The 14768-nt window shown below is 39.8% G+C and overlaps 1 long non-coding RNA gene across 2 annotated transcripts; it reads left to right on the top strand.

Moving 5' to 3' along the window:
* Positions 1 to 1911: 1911 nt before the first annotated feature.
* Positions 1912 to 14332, top strand: LOC135575257 (uncharacterized). Of its 2 annotated transcripts, none has more exons than XR_010470017.1 (3): positions 1912 to 2147; positions 2856 to 2939; positions 4006 to 12052. It is a non-coding gene; the product is annotated as an uncharacterized LOC135575257 (long non-coding RNA). The 2 variants fall into 2 exon arrangements; XR_002416463.2 differs by lacking the exon at positions 4006 to 12052 and adding an exon at positions 12059 to 14332 and having other exon boundaries at positions 1923 to 2147.
* The last annotated feature ends 436 nt before the right edge of the window (positions 14333 to 14768 follow it).

The following is a 14768-nucleotide window of genomic DNA, read 5'->3' as shown; positions in this document are numbered from 1 at the left end:
GTTAGACTGCTTACCATTGTTGTGTGTTATCCTTGAATATTATCTTTATACTTCCACCAAGGAGAATGTTAAGTCTTATTTATTACTGAGTTGGTATAATGATGAGAGAGATTGGGAAATGACATTCTCAGTACGTGAGTTCAATAGTGGACATAATTCAGCTTTTCAGTCTTCTTCGTGCTAGGAAGGTGTCTGCAGAGGCTGTCTGGCCATTAAAATGCCACGTGGAAGATGCTGTCTTGATGGCCAGCTCTAGGTTAGTCCATTCTAAAGATATTTTAGGGGGAACTTTGTGGCTGATGGTGGTTCTGAGAGCCTGAGAGCTTTAAACCTCAGCAAGGTGGTGGTGTTCTAGCTATTTTTTTTTTTCACTTCTAACATATATTTCTCAATGAGTTAACAGAAGGGGATTATGTTGTTGCTTTACTAGTCAAGTAAAGCTGTAAAGGAACCAGAATGAACAGGAAGCCCTTGTCTTCAAGCCCTAATTTGAACAATATGTGTGTTTACATAGAGCCAGCTAACACCTATTTTGCTGTATGATCATGCTGCTCAGAGATTTGCAGAAGTCTGTTGGGTAGGCAGAATGTAAACACACCATGCAGTGTGTTGTATGGGAAAGACTGTGGTGGGGCATGAGAGGAGCTGTACTAGAAGACAGAGCTGGCTTTGCAGGGAATGGATGCAGACACTGTAGAGAAATGGGAACCACTTTCCGCTGGATATCTGGATTATTCTCTATGAGCTACTTAACACAACGGGGTATAAATAGCTGATAACAGAGAGCTGCAGGTCCAGGAACATGAAGTGGGTCAGCTTGCTCCAGAAGATTCTTCACTTTCTTTTCAATAAGCTCTTTTATTTCACTGCTATGAGGTATTAGAACAGTTCCTTTTCCATACTGTGTGCCCTTTGATGGCAGATAAAGCATACACCATTCCTCGGAATAAAATAGTCTGTAGTCACACTGGTTGGCAAAAGAAACACAGAGCCCTATCAGTCTTCACAAGTCTTTGTATACAATGCAACCATGAAGAAAGATGTGAACTACTGTGTACAGGTGGTTTGACAAAAGATCTGGCACCAGCTGAGCTGCAACCAGTGTTTCTGAGTATGATGAAGAAATCTGTAACAAACATGAGAAAATGAGATTGTCTTATCTCTGTTCCCTTACAGGCTAAGGTAAATTGTATTACCTTGCAGTTTCCATGAACTGTGTGCACATAGAATATAATACAAGCAGTTGGTATGTAAACATCTTAAACCACTGACTTGATTGTGTTGTATGGATTGATACCTGTGTCCATCTAAAACTGTGTAACCATGGAAGCTTGTGCTCTTTATGAGACGGGGGGCCTAAATCTGTACTTCATGAAACTGTTTGATAAGTAAACACTCATTAATCTTAATGAGATGATGGTTTTGCAGTAATATCAGTAACGGAATAACATTCCGTGTTATACCATAAATTTTCTGTTGGTATTTATACGGAGTGGTCAGTCTTTTTTTTTTGAACTGGTTGGAGGCTAATTTTCGATGGATTGATCCCAAAATCTGTTTTAAAAACAGGAAAAATTAAAGCTGGAGTGAAAAAGTGGGAGTTCTTCATAGGCAGTTCTGCATCAACTTGTGTCCCTCTGAGAGTGTCATTAGGAAATCTAGGAAAGAACCCAGGTTCAGTCCTCGTGTCATACAGGAGCTGTTACCTAAAATTATGGCTTTGTTTGGACTGAGCACCCTGTGCTCAAGGAGCTACCTTCCTTTTCCTGAGCAGATTAGGTAGAGTGAAACTTTTGACAAGTTGGCTGGTGTTTTAAAGTGGCAGAGAAATCATGAGTCAGAATAGACCTAAGGAATGTTTTCCAACCCAAATAGTTTATTTAAGTACAGTACAGTCTGCAGAATGGGGGCAGGGAGGGAGACGGGACTTGGACATTCTTACGATTTCAGCTGAAACTTTCCGGGTCTTGGGGAGGAGTTATTTTTCTTAACCCTCTCAATAAAAGTTAAATATCTGAATAGCTACCGTCAGTGCCAGAGACAATCCATCTTTTTTCTGACTATAACAAGAAGATCTATATTTTCATGGAGACCAGAGAAGGAGAAAAAAGACACAATAAGAATAACTGACATCAATTTTCTGAAAGGTAATGGAAAAGCTTCCCTCATTTACAGTAGTTTTAATATGGCATAACTAGTAAACTAAGTGAAATTTCTTTAGAGTGCCAGTAGTTTGAAAACAAAAGTTACCTATACCTTTAGATATTCCTTTACATTTGCTGATGTCAATGTTAGTAGATTAATACTGTAATTGACTACTCCATGAATTCCACCATAAAACTCATCATGTAAATCACAGCAAATGTGTAGCATCTGATGACGTGCACTACTGCCAGCTACCTATATATTTACAGTAGCATATACACAGTGGTATACTGGCATAGGGTTTTTTTTTTTGCTTTCTATTCCTTTCTCCTTCCTAACCTCCACTATTACAACACCCCCCACCCAAAACAGCCTTGTCTGGCTTTTGTTTCCACTGTGCTCCAGGGAGCTGCTGCAAACTATTCTGTGGTTTGCCTTGATGCAGTGCAGCTGTTGGGAAGGACAGTATCTCTCCAGCCCTCCAAATGCTCTTTATAGCTGCAGCCGTTTCCTCCTCCTTCCTCTTGCTGAAACTGCTTGCAACTCCTTGATTTCAGTATTCAGGCAAAGTTCATTCTGAGTATTCTCCTTATTCTGAAGTGTTGGGGGCGGGGGGAGACAAGCCACTATGAACCACTGGCTGCTGTGTAAAAGATAGTTGTCGCTGACAGCAAATAATCATGTTTAAAGCACTTTTTTCTTTCATGCAGCTGTTCAGAAGAAGAGAATAAGCATTAGTATCAGAGGAAGTCCGAGCAGAAATGGTCAGCACTATGCCTGGGTTTACCTGAGAGGTAAGAGGCTTGAAATAACACAGGGGTGAATTACCCGCTTTGCTAGAATCCACTTTTGACAATATAACCTTTCAGTTTTCTCGCTTCTTTAGTTCTCATCAGTGCTGTGCAGCATTTCACTGGCAGTTAACTCATGGCATAGAAACATGGACTTCAAAGTTGAAAGCTCAGAGAAGGGCACACCCTTTGGTCAGCATAATGACCATTTACCTTTCAGTGAAATCCACATGACTCATGGTTTTTTAACCAGACAAATTAAAGAACTAAATATATCTGTTACTCTGAGATATGCGTGAAAGGCAGCTGGGAAGGACTGTTTCAGCCATAGTCTCTCTCTGATCGTGGCATCTAGAAGTCCTTTCTTATTTAAATGAAATGTCCAGTGAAACTCTCATTTTAGACTTCAGTGGCCATTTATTCAGAGTAATTGCATTGCATGCACTGCACTTCTTGGATGTTTAATCACCTGACTCCAGGACCTGCAACTAAAGGAAAATACAAAATGTTTTTAGAACTGGGTTTAAATTATGGAACTATAAAGTGCCTTGGTGTATATGCACTGACAGTAATCAGTTTAACTGAAACTCACTGACAGTTCTTATAACTTCAGATCCTATAGTTTGGGGTAGGGTTACTCCTAGAGATATTATGATACAAGACATTAACCCTTTTAACTTCCCTGCTTTGCTGTTCTTGGAAAGATCTAAACTCTCTGTGCCAGCAGACCATAGCCCAAATTACCTTGGTTGATAACAAACTAATGAAAAAAAGTATATATCCTCCATTTTTTACTGCCTCCCTGCATAATCTTGTGTGTGTGAAAAAAAAAAAAAACCCAAATATTTTATCTGATAAAATATCAGAAATGTTTAATTCTCCAGAAAATTTGGTTCAGCACTTTGATAGGGCTGGACATGGCTTTATTTCATGAAGGCTGGCTTTTAATACAGATGAAGGTTTATTGCTGAGATGCAAATTATTTTAAATTGCTTGGAAAATTGCTTGAATGGCCCCCCTCTTTTAGTTGCGTTGCCCATTAGATAATGTTCTTTTCACTTCTTATTAGTCTGGAGCATATACTGTTAGATTGTAACTACCACCAAGCAGACTGAAAAGCACACCAAGAATGTTTCAATTTCAAATGAAGAACATGATCAGAAACAACTATCTGTAGCCCATGGATGCGGTAGTACAGATGCTGAAGAGAAACAAGCCCTGAAAAGATTGTTCTGATTCCTACCAGCATGATCTCGGAGTGCTTTGGAGGCAGTTGCTCAGAAAAGTGACTTGCAAGTATAAAGATGGGAGAGAGAAGACGAGGAAATACTTTTGTAAGAAATCCTACCAATCCTAAAAGGACTGTGGCAAAGTTTCCTTGAAATTCCTCTGTCTGAGAACTGGAGTCCTGGTTTGGGCAGCTTACTGCTGAGCCACGTTTGCTGTGTCTTAGAGAGAGAGCTGGAGAGTGATAGCGTGATTTGTTCCAGCTATGTGGCACTGCTGCTGTTGCTGCAACAGGATTCCTTCATCATTACGTGTCTTCTCTCAGGCTCCATAGGCAGTTCAGCTCTCAGAATCTATGCTTAAAGTTATGAGGTCTCATAAAAAAAAAAAAGGAGAAAAGCCTCCTTCTGCCCTTCCCCCCTCCTAGTCTGAAGAGAAAATATTTGCAGTAGCCACACAATTCCCATTGGGCAGGCAGGATACTGTTGCATTAAATTAAGCAGAAAGCAGTCTCTGCCTGTCCCCATGATGGGCTGCAAGAGCTGCGATGCTGTGTGTGATACCCAGAAGGCACACAGCCAGCTCTGTGTCTGTTTGACCTGGGAAGTGAAGTTCCCTCAGGGCCTGGGAAGAATTGGGTTCTGGGGACGATTCACAGCTCACAGCAGGATGAGTGGGGGATTCCTGCTCTGGTTCATGGAGGAAGAGCTGGAGAAAAGCTTGCCTGATTTTTTTTTTTTTTCCCCTCTCTCTCCCATATAGTAGCAGGATCCATAGACTGAAATTCCATCCTGGATTTAACCTCCTGTATCTGTCTCCTTGGGACTGAGCAGTTGACTTGTCTTTTTTTTGTTGGCATGAGAGTTGCTGATGGATGTGCAGATTAACTCTTGCCATTCCTGCCTATTCCTGGGGCAGTGGTGATGCCTGAGAAGGGCTGGCCTATGTTTTGTCATATGTTATACATGTGTACAAGCAGCGACATGTTTTAATCTGTGTATATTAAAGATGAACCAAACACAAAATATAAATTTGTGAAAAATGAATAGTTTCTCTCTATGCTATAGTTTGGTGAAAAGCTTTAAATGAACACATACTGAACTAACCGTATCATAAATCTACAGGAGCTGATGTTTTCATAGAACAGTGAGATACTTGTAGAGCAATCATCTCTTTCTACAATTTTTTTTCAAAAAGAAGGAAGAATATATTATTTTTTTTCTCTGCAAATGCTTTTGGCAGGTAGGACTGATTTAAAAATACCAATCTATTATTCCTCTCATTCTAGTTAATATTTAAATTTTAGTTCAGTAATAACTGATTGTTATATGTTTGCTTTGTAATTAGCTGCTTCCACACTACTGTAAGATTCCAAGAAAACACAAAAATACACCACAGAATGTCTTTATGGATGACCAAATTAAAAATTGTAAGTTATGAAACCAACTAAGATCTAAAATTTATTCATTTAATTAAAAAAAAAAAAAAAAAGAAAAAGAAAAAAAAGAGTGAGTTTTCCAGTCTCTCTTGTTTGTTTTACAGATGATACTAGGAAAAACTGATACAACATGTTACTACTTTCGCCTCTATGTGCCCATATAAGCTATCCGGATAAGTGGTATGAATGAGCTTTACTGCTTTTAGTGAGCTAGTCTTTACAGAGTTTCTCTTGTTGTGGGGAGGAGTGAAACAGTTCAGATAAATTACAATGTGAGTGCCTTACTGTTTCTGCAGTACCTATATATTCTCTTTATGTGGTGCTGCTCCTTTTCATGTGGTATCTGTATCTGCGTATTTACAGTATGAAGTATGGTAAGTTTAGTAGATTTTAAAAACAAACTATCTGAAGGAACCAGTGCTGTTCCTACTTACGGTACAGTTGCATCTGGTGGACTGAACTTGTTTGACACCTCAACAGCTGCCAAAAAGGTGGTTCCATTCCCATGTGGTTCTGGCTGTGCAGTCCTTCTTTTGCCAGGTTGAGGTCTCATCTAATTCTTTGTGGAACCAGCTCTGCTCACTAAAACAGCTGAACACCTCTGATTTTTACTTTTGTACTTGTTTTCTGGCAGTTCAGAAAGCTGAATTGCCTCACAAAGAAGTCAGACAAACTTTGGTCTGTAAAACTGCCCCTTTCAAGCTCCAAGATCTCAGCTTCAGTCAGTTCACCATGTAAGTCTTCATCCTTGATATGTGGCCTAATTTGCATTCACAAAAATCAGACTACCAAATTATTAAATCATAGTCTGGGATTTCTTACTGGAATTACTATTTACAAATGATCGCCATTTAATTTTACATATCCAAAGTCTAATACTGAATGTGTCACCTTCCTATCCCTTTGTTACTTCTGTTATATTAAAATTAACCAAAGCCAACCTCTATTAAGAGCTTATCTTTTGAAAAAAAATATCCTGTTGAGAACTTTTCCTTTCCATTCTTTCCAAGCATAGTATCTCTTCCCAGTTCTTTCTAGGTCAGCTGGAAATTTCTCTTGCCCAGTGTTGACTAGTTTTCAGTCCCTCTTTTGACTTCTTCCTAGACGTAGAGAAATGCAGTTGCAAACAAAGAAACAAAAACCAAAGAGAAGATGCTGAAAGGGCTTAGCTGCAGTTTAGGTGCAGAGAACAGACATTTGGGTGTGAGCTGCCTTGTGCCTCTTGCCCACAGACCCAGGCAATAGATCTTGCCCATTATATCAAATAGTATGGATGTTACTAGAGACAACTACTAATAAACACAGGACACAGCAATATGACCCAAAACTTGCCTGTCTTTTAAAAGTAAGCATATCCCATTCTGCTTTAATTGGAAGCCTACATGAAACTGGGATATACAGGACAAAGTTGCTCCCTATATGATAGCACTTTAGTCATCTTTAGTATAATTTAATCATTCTTGCATGCAAAATATATGAGCAATTGCTGGAGCAAATAGCAGAACCCAGGATTGGGCTGGTGATCCGATATCACAGCTCGAGTTCTGTATTCCTGCATTTCTAAGTGAAGACTGTGACTGCTGTACCTTGAACTGAGCTAATATTAGTTGGAATTGTGGAGATGGTGATCGTAATGTAACTTCTTTAATCTGGGCCCATCAGTCACTGGTATGCATGTGTGTGAAATGAAAAATGTGGGTACCAAGTCTCTTACGTTAGCTGAGTGTGTTTAAGAGGTGCAGTAGCTGTATTTCTGGCTCCTAAACTACTTTTCATTGGAGAAAACCTGGCAACATAAGGATGCTCATGGGCTTTTCCCCCTCAGCTAGTATTTTCCGTGTCTCTGGGGTATGAGTGTTTGTTTTGAATTTTGAGAGTTTTGGTAGATCTCATATTTCATTCCTCTGTGCTTCAGTTCCTCAAGGACTAATTGCAAACAGCAGCAGGTCCTTATCCTGTAGCAGTACTGTGAGAACAAATTAAATAAAATTGTTTTGAAGCACTGAGAGGCTTTGGAAATTTGAGGACATTTTCACTACTAGCAATTACTTTATGGAATTGAGGTAGAAAGCTACATTTTGCATATTTCAGGCTATATAAAACACGGAAATACACAAAAGTTAAGCTATATATTTAGGGTATAAAATAATGCTTGTGTTGGCCTTCTTTCCATAAATTTTTACTGTTTGAAAATCCCTTCTCACAGAAAGCCCCAGGCCCCTCAAGAAAAGTTTTAAAATAAAAAAAAGAGTATAGTTTAACCTTGAAAAAAATTTTGTGAAATGGAGACAAAGCACCACTAAAACCCAAAGAATGGGGATGAAAAAGCTACAAAACCACTTCAGTCTGGTGAGATAAAATGTTGAAGCAACCTAAGATTAACTTCTCCACTTTTCAGGTTATTAACTCTGTCTCATGAGAAGTTGCCCACCTAACTGGAATAGCGAAGTTTGTTCTGGTACAGTAAATTGTTTGCTAGGGAATTTTCTGATTACTGAGTTATTTTTGTATTAAATGCTTTTCTCACCTACATACCGTGCACAGGTATGTATGTGCAAACACACAAGCATACACACACAGACATCACTTGGTGTCTTCTAATTATAAATAGATGAATAATCCTCTTAAATGCTGTCCTGGTTTTGTTAAAAACCAAGTTTCTCTTTTAGTGAATTTGCCTGTCAGCTAAAGCTTTCATTTTAGCTGCATTTTCCTGGAGAACCAGACACATGTTTTGGTAAACCTAGCAATGGAATGTTAACTTATTGATAAGGACAGATTCACATCTTGCCAGAGGGGTAACAAGAAACAGGTGACCAAGAAACTGACCAACTGTGTATAACATTCCATTCACGTGAATACTTCATATAAAAGCGGGAGATCACGAGGATCTCGTCCTCTTTGCCCTTCTTCATCCCTTCTGCTTATGGCTGATATTAGGAGAGGACCTTGCTAGTCATCCCTGTGAACTGAGGCCTAGTGAGAGACTGAATCCAGTTCCGATTGGCTGCAGAGTCCAATCCAGGACTTCGGGTGCTGGCTCTGCAGTTGCTGAGACTTTCAAGATTGGTTTTGTATATTTTGTATTATTTTCTCTATTCGTATTAGTAGTATTAGTAAAACATTTTTAATTTTTCCACCTCTCTTCTCTCTGTCCTCCTTTCCCTCCTGATTGCCTGTCCTGAGTGGGAAGGGGGGAGGGGAGGGCCTGAAGAGGGAAGTGGAGGGGAGAGGAGGTTAACAATACATCTGCCAGGATTTTATTGTCGCCCCGCAATCTAAATCCTGGACAAATGCAAAAATGAAAGCAATCTGATAGGAACGTGAACTGTTTTCCATATATACTAATGTTTAATCTCTCTTTTTTGCATAACAAAGGAGTTCACATTTACAGGACTGAAGCCTGACTAAGGTGTGGATTCTACTTTTCCTGTGCAGAAGAGCTGATTGAACACAGAGCAAGTGAAAGGGATGAAAACTTTAGAAATACATGACTCTAGAAATGTAGCACCACGTTATTAGCTGTTTTAGCTGCAGTTCTCTCAGTGGAGCTGCATCCATTTACCCCAGTCAAGTCCCAGACCCAGTCTCACTTCCACTGCTGCTCTTTGAATCCATGCCAGGGCGAGGTATAACTTAAACCAGAAACAGATGTGCATAACTATAGCTGAGCTGCAGAATATATATATGTAGGCTCCAAATGTGTTAATTTTCCATGTATTTGTAACAGAGATGCTGAAATAACTTTAAAATCTTGTAGCTAATGGACCCTGAATGCTGAGAAAGGCTTCTCTTTTGTTTGCTGCAAATTATCTTTTATTTCCGCCTTCCCCATTTAGATTCCACTACATTTATTTTGAACTGTTTTCAGCCTTTTCTGCTAAGCATCATGGGAGCCCACGCTTAAGTGATTGCAAATGTTTCTGTGGTAATCATTTCCATTAGAGACGCCAGCTGGATCGTTCCCCGTTAACTAGCTAAAACTTCTGTCCGCTGCTTTTCAAAAAATAAAAACACAGTGAGGTAAATATTTTTCATTTGTATAAATAGGGTCCTGAAAATGTTGAGTGCAGGTATATAGGAATGAGTAAAGTGATCATTCCTTGAAGCAGAGGCGTGCCATAGTAAAGATTCTTTTTCAGTGCACTGTGGTTTGGGAAGGCAGACCAAAAGAAAAATGAGAGGTTTCCAGAAAAAACAGAGTAATGGGCCAAACTAAGCAAAATACTTAAAGCGAGCAAAGCAAGGCAAGAGTCCGTTAACAGTTCGTAGCAAGAGACTGTATTTTCTTTTCCAACCTTCTACCCCAGGAACTTTGTCTTAACATCAAACAAAAACCACAATAGGAATAAACAGATTGCTGGGGATGCATTGGTTGTGCGAAGAATAGGTTACTGCAAAGCTAAAATCATGTCTGTCTTTAGATGCCATTTAATTTTTTATGGATTAACTTACAAATCAGGACTAGATCACTGTACATTGTCTTGCCTTAACTGGGTGACCTGATGAGGTGTTTAGCCTGTTTATTAAAGTACTAGCAGATTTATTTATTTGTTTATTTACTTATTTATTTATTTTAAATGAAAGAACCTTTCATTAATAAGAAGGGGTGCAGTTGCATTTATCCTTTGAATTGCAGGAGTGAGAAGAATGTTTAGGAAGATTCAGAGGTTCTCATTTTGTTTTTTTTTCCTGTGATATTTGTGCAGTCTGAAATGAAGGTGGAGAAAGAGAGTTCAGTGTTACCACTGCAAGAATTTCCATGTCTGTATTTCCCGCTGAGTAAGTTCTCACAGTCCACAGTGGCGTCTGCAGTTTTAATACTGAAATGTTGAGGGGCATATCTGTCAACTTGCTCCTTCTTCCTTTTCTCTTCACCATTACGGAACAGTTCTGCACGGAATGTCACATAGACTAAGCTTGTGACCGAGATTTGCAGTCTCTGAATTTACTGACTGATCTTTTAAGTTGAAATTCGCTCCCTGGGCAGGGTACCAGCACAGGAACCGTCTTGCCACGTATGTCCCATGTCCGTGTGGATAATAGGAATGTGAAGAAGTTGTGTTGGCTCCCTGTGCCTGTGGGAGTGTAAAAATGTCATTGGTGGTTTGCAGAGTGGTTTTGCATCAGCAAAAAGCATTAATCTCTCCATTCTTATTGCAAAAGAAAAAGGGAATACCTCTGAGTTTCAGAAAAATCACCTGAAGAGTGTACCGTTCTGCAGAGGTGACATGTAGAGGGAGGGTGTGTTGTGGGAAGGCTGAGATATTTCTGTATTCCCGATTCTTGCTGGACTGTTCAAAGCAACAGCTAATAAGATAGACTGAATATCTTCCCAACAAAAATGCCCTACTGCACTTCAATAGGCCTTACTGGTGACCAACCTCACCCTGGGGCCTTCACCCTGACCCGTGGACCCGGGAGCCCCATTTCAGCTCAATGTGGGGCCATCAGTACCTCCATGGGTTAAGTTGCAGGCTTACAGGCTCCAGCCCTGTTTCTGGCCCTTCCTCCTGGCTAGACCTGGGGCCTGTGCAGTGGGTAACTCATGTCTTGCATAGACTTCAGACCCACAATTGTAGCCTTGTCTCCAGCCTGTCTCCCGTCGCTTATGACTGGACTCCCCAGAAGGACCCTGGACCTGATTCCATTATGCTGAGTCCCCAACCCTTGGTGGACCCTGTTACCAGCACCTGGCTCTGCCTGTTGTATTGCTGTCATCCCCTCCAACCCTTACGGAAACTGTTACCAGACAAGCTTTAAAATATTTCTAATTTATATTTGAATGTGGAAGAAAAAAAGTGGCAGGTTTGTGGGAGGTTCCAGGCTGGAACCCAGGAGAGTTATCATATTGTGATATCTTAAAATATTTCACTTTAGTTGGCTTAGAGAGAGAGGAGATTTCTGTAAGCAGAAAAAGTGGTCATAACTTCTCTAGGGAAAGAAAAATTAATTTGCTGAGGTACTGCATCTCATATGGGATCTAGAAATGAACGAATACATATGAAAGTCTCCTGTGGTATCCTGCATTGGAAAGAAACCATCCTTTATGTCATGGTGAAATCCAACACTGTGCAACTGTGTTCTTATTAGTTAAATGGGGCTGTATTTCTGCCTGTTATGGAAGTTGTGTCATTCCGTTACACATATCCCTGTGTTTTGTGCAGTTAACTTCAGTATCCTACTTCAGTGAGAAGTACAGAAAGTCCTAAAGAAAATAAGTACTTTAGAAGAGTGTCATTACACCTATTTATCACCCTGCTAATTTCTAGGTTATTTTGAAATCATTGGAAAAAATCACAAATGCAAGAAGTAATTATTTTTTTTTTGAAAATGGTTACTGATTTGTTTTCTCAGCATGCATTCTGGCTGGTCATCAGTTGTTTTAAAACTGACATGATAAATAAGTTAAAGAAAATGGTGTTTGGGTGACTTAATCTTCCCTATCAACCTGCAGCTGATCAATGAAGACATCAATGTGTCTGGAGGACAAGAGGAAGTATGTATGAAGTGTTGCCACTAGAATTGAAGTGACAAGCCCTCAGGCAGTGAAATTCAATGCTGGCAGCTACACACAGCCCCTTCAGCTGAACCCTTCAAAAAATCCTAGACACTCCACCTTCAAAGTAAAACTAAAGACCCGAATGAAGAATCTTCTGCACTGGTGAGGGCTCACTCCAGGCAAATCTCCATCCATACAGAAATAAAAATTCATGATGCTTCACAGTACACTTGGCTCCCCAGTCACTAGCAGCCTCGCCTTATGAATTAATGGCATTGTACAGCCTCCAGCTGAGAAAAATAAATATAAACGTGGGACTCCCTTCACCTCCATTTCGTAGCCATAAAAGCAGCAGTCACATGTTGGAACTGGAATCTGTGCAAGGCCTTCCTCATTAACCTAGGAATTGCAGCCAACTGAATGCCCCAGCCTGAGAGATATGCTTCAATGTATAAACAAAACCCTATGGAAAGAATGACCATATTACAGTCGGCCTTAATTTAACTTGCTCTCTCAAAGTGTTTTCTTTAACAATAAAAATATTTAATTCTCTTTTGCAAGTCCTCATGCTGCTATTATCTTCTCTACCTTAGAGGGAGATAAATAAAAATATTTAAGCTGCTTTTATTGTTGTTATTGCTAGTTTGCACTAGGGGGAAAGATGCCAAGCTACAAACGGTAAGAAAAGGTTTTAGCTTGGCAAAATAAGAGTGAACTATGCTATCAGCAGTAGCCAAGTCCAGCCCTCCTGAGACAAACTGTGTCTGCAGGAAAGCAGAGCAAGTGCGACCACTCTACCACCCTCCAAGGGCTCTGAGCATATTTTGTCTCCAATCTAGGGCTTACCTTTTTGGCAAATGTGAAAATCAGTGAGTCCCAGCCATGCAAGTTGCACTCCAGTGGTGACCCTGGCATCAGCACTGCAAGAAGAGTGCAGGGACCTCTCCCCTCCGCTGACAGGGCTGTGCCCACAGGAAGAGGTGCTGAGAGGGCACCTGGGATCTTGACCCTGTGGCCAGAATTTGGGCCAAACAGATCTGAATTAATAGCAACTGAAGTAGATTTCGCACTTTAAAAGGCAGCCCTATATTGATGGCTTTTATTCAGTCAGAATAAAATCTTTCAGAGGTTGGCCCACTGTGATTTTTTTTCTGAAATCTGCCTATGTGTCTTTGCATGAAAAGAAATATTTTTATATTTTACACAATGTCTGGTCTATAATAGAAATAAAGGGGTGAAAATCCTGTGCATATGGTGTAGAAACTTTAATTGCAGAATTTAATAATATATAAAATGTACCGCAAAAATCAAGCTGAGGAATTGTATTAAAATTGCATAACCAACAACTAAAGTGTAAGAATAATCCAGATGATGATGTTTACTTGGGAACCACCTGGTATATATTCATTAGAATGAATGCAATCAATTACGTTTGGTAAATTATAAAAATATATATATATATATAAACACCTACTGTACAATGTATTCATACTTCCTCATGAATTAAAGAAAATAATTCAAACATATAATTTAAATTTTAACAAAATATTACTTCCATTAGAGAACAAACTACATTATTTTGATATGCTAAACACACATATGAGAATGAAGAGATTGATTCACAAACCTGCCAGAGTGTGGCGTACACAAGAAATTGGTATCCTTCATCCAGTAGGTTAGTATTCAAAGCATGTGGTTGCAAGGTGGGAGACTTAAAGCCTTCCTCTACTTGAGAGTTTTATTCCTCAGAAAACTTCCAGAAGACATGGTTTCCATGTTTATGGTTTATTTGTAGAGGGTCCTTCAGTCTGGACTGTTAATCAGAACGATGATTCAGAAACCAAAAGTCCACCCTTCATTTTCTTTCCCTACTGCAACATCAGAAAGCCACTTGCTGTATGGGAGTGCAGATGGACTTGCAGCCCCATCAGACTGGGGAAGAAAAGGAGAGGGAGGATTCACAGCTGTGCAGAAACATCCTACAATGTAACATCCTGCACACTGCATCTGAAGGCTAACGATCCTCCTCAGTTCCACCAGCCCAACTCATTGCAGGTCTGGGTGTTTTCTCCATCATTTTCAGTCTCAAAGACTGCACATATTTGTTCCATATGGTGGTCCCTAGCAAAAGGAATCCCAGTCCCAGAGGACTGCAGAGATGTGCAGTCATTGCCTTCAGCTGGTACTGGAACATGGCTTGAGTCTAGTCTGTCTCATTCAGCTCAAAAAACTGGGCACAGCACTGTCTCGGTGAAGAAGACAATTTGGGCCCCAAAAGAGATAAACACTCAAAAATGTCCCTACACTCAAGGAACTTTCAGGATTTCATGTAACAGATCACAAGTGTGCATGGATGTACCCTTGTCATAAGTTAAACCTGCATCACACTAATTTCCATTACTTTTGTCTTCATTACAGGCACAGATCATTGCTGCATTTCTGTTGTGTGTCCTGCTGCAAGATATATTCTTCAGAACATCTGAAGCTGTTTTAATGCACTAGTAATTCTTATGCTGAGTGGAACATATAGCTTTAAACCTAGCTGATGTAATATTTCAGGCAGTCAGTCTACATATAAATTGTGCAAAATATGCTGATGAGTTGATATTCATTGGTTGCTGATATTGGTTGAGTAGAAGTTCTGCTGAAATTGAAAATCAGGAAT

This window comes from Columba livia, chromosome 2 (assembly GCF_036013475.1).
Source record: "Columba livia isolate bColLiv1 breed racing homer chromosome 2, bColLiv1.pat.W.v2, whole genome shotgun sequence".
Classification (NCBI taxonomy): domain Eukaryota; kingdom Metazoa; phylum Chordata; class Aves; order Columbiformes; family Columbidae; genus Columba; species Columba livia.
This window is presented reverse-complemented; position numbering and strand designations above follow the sequence as displayed.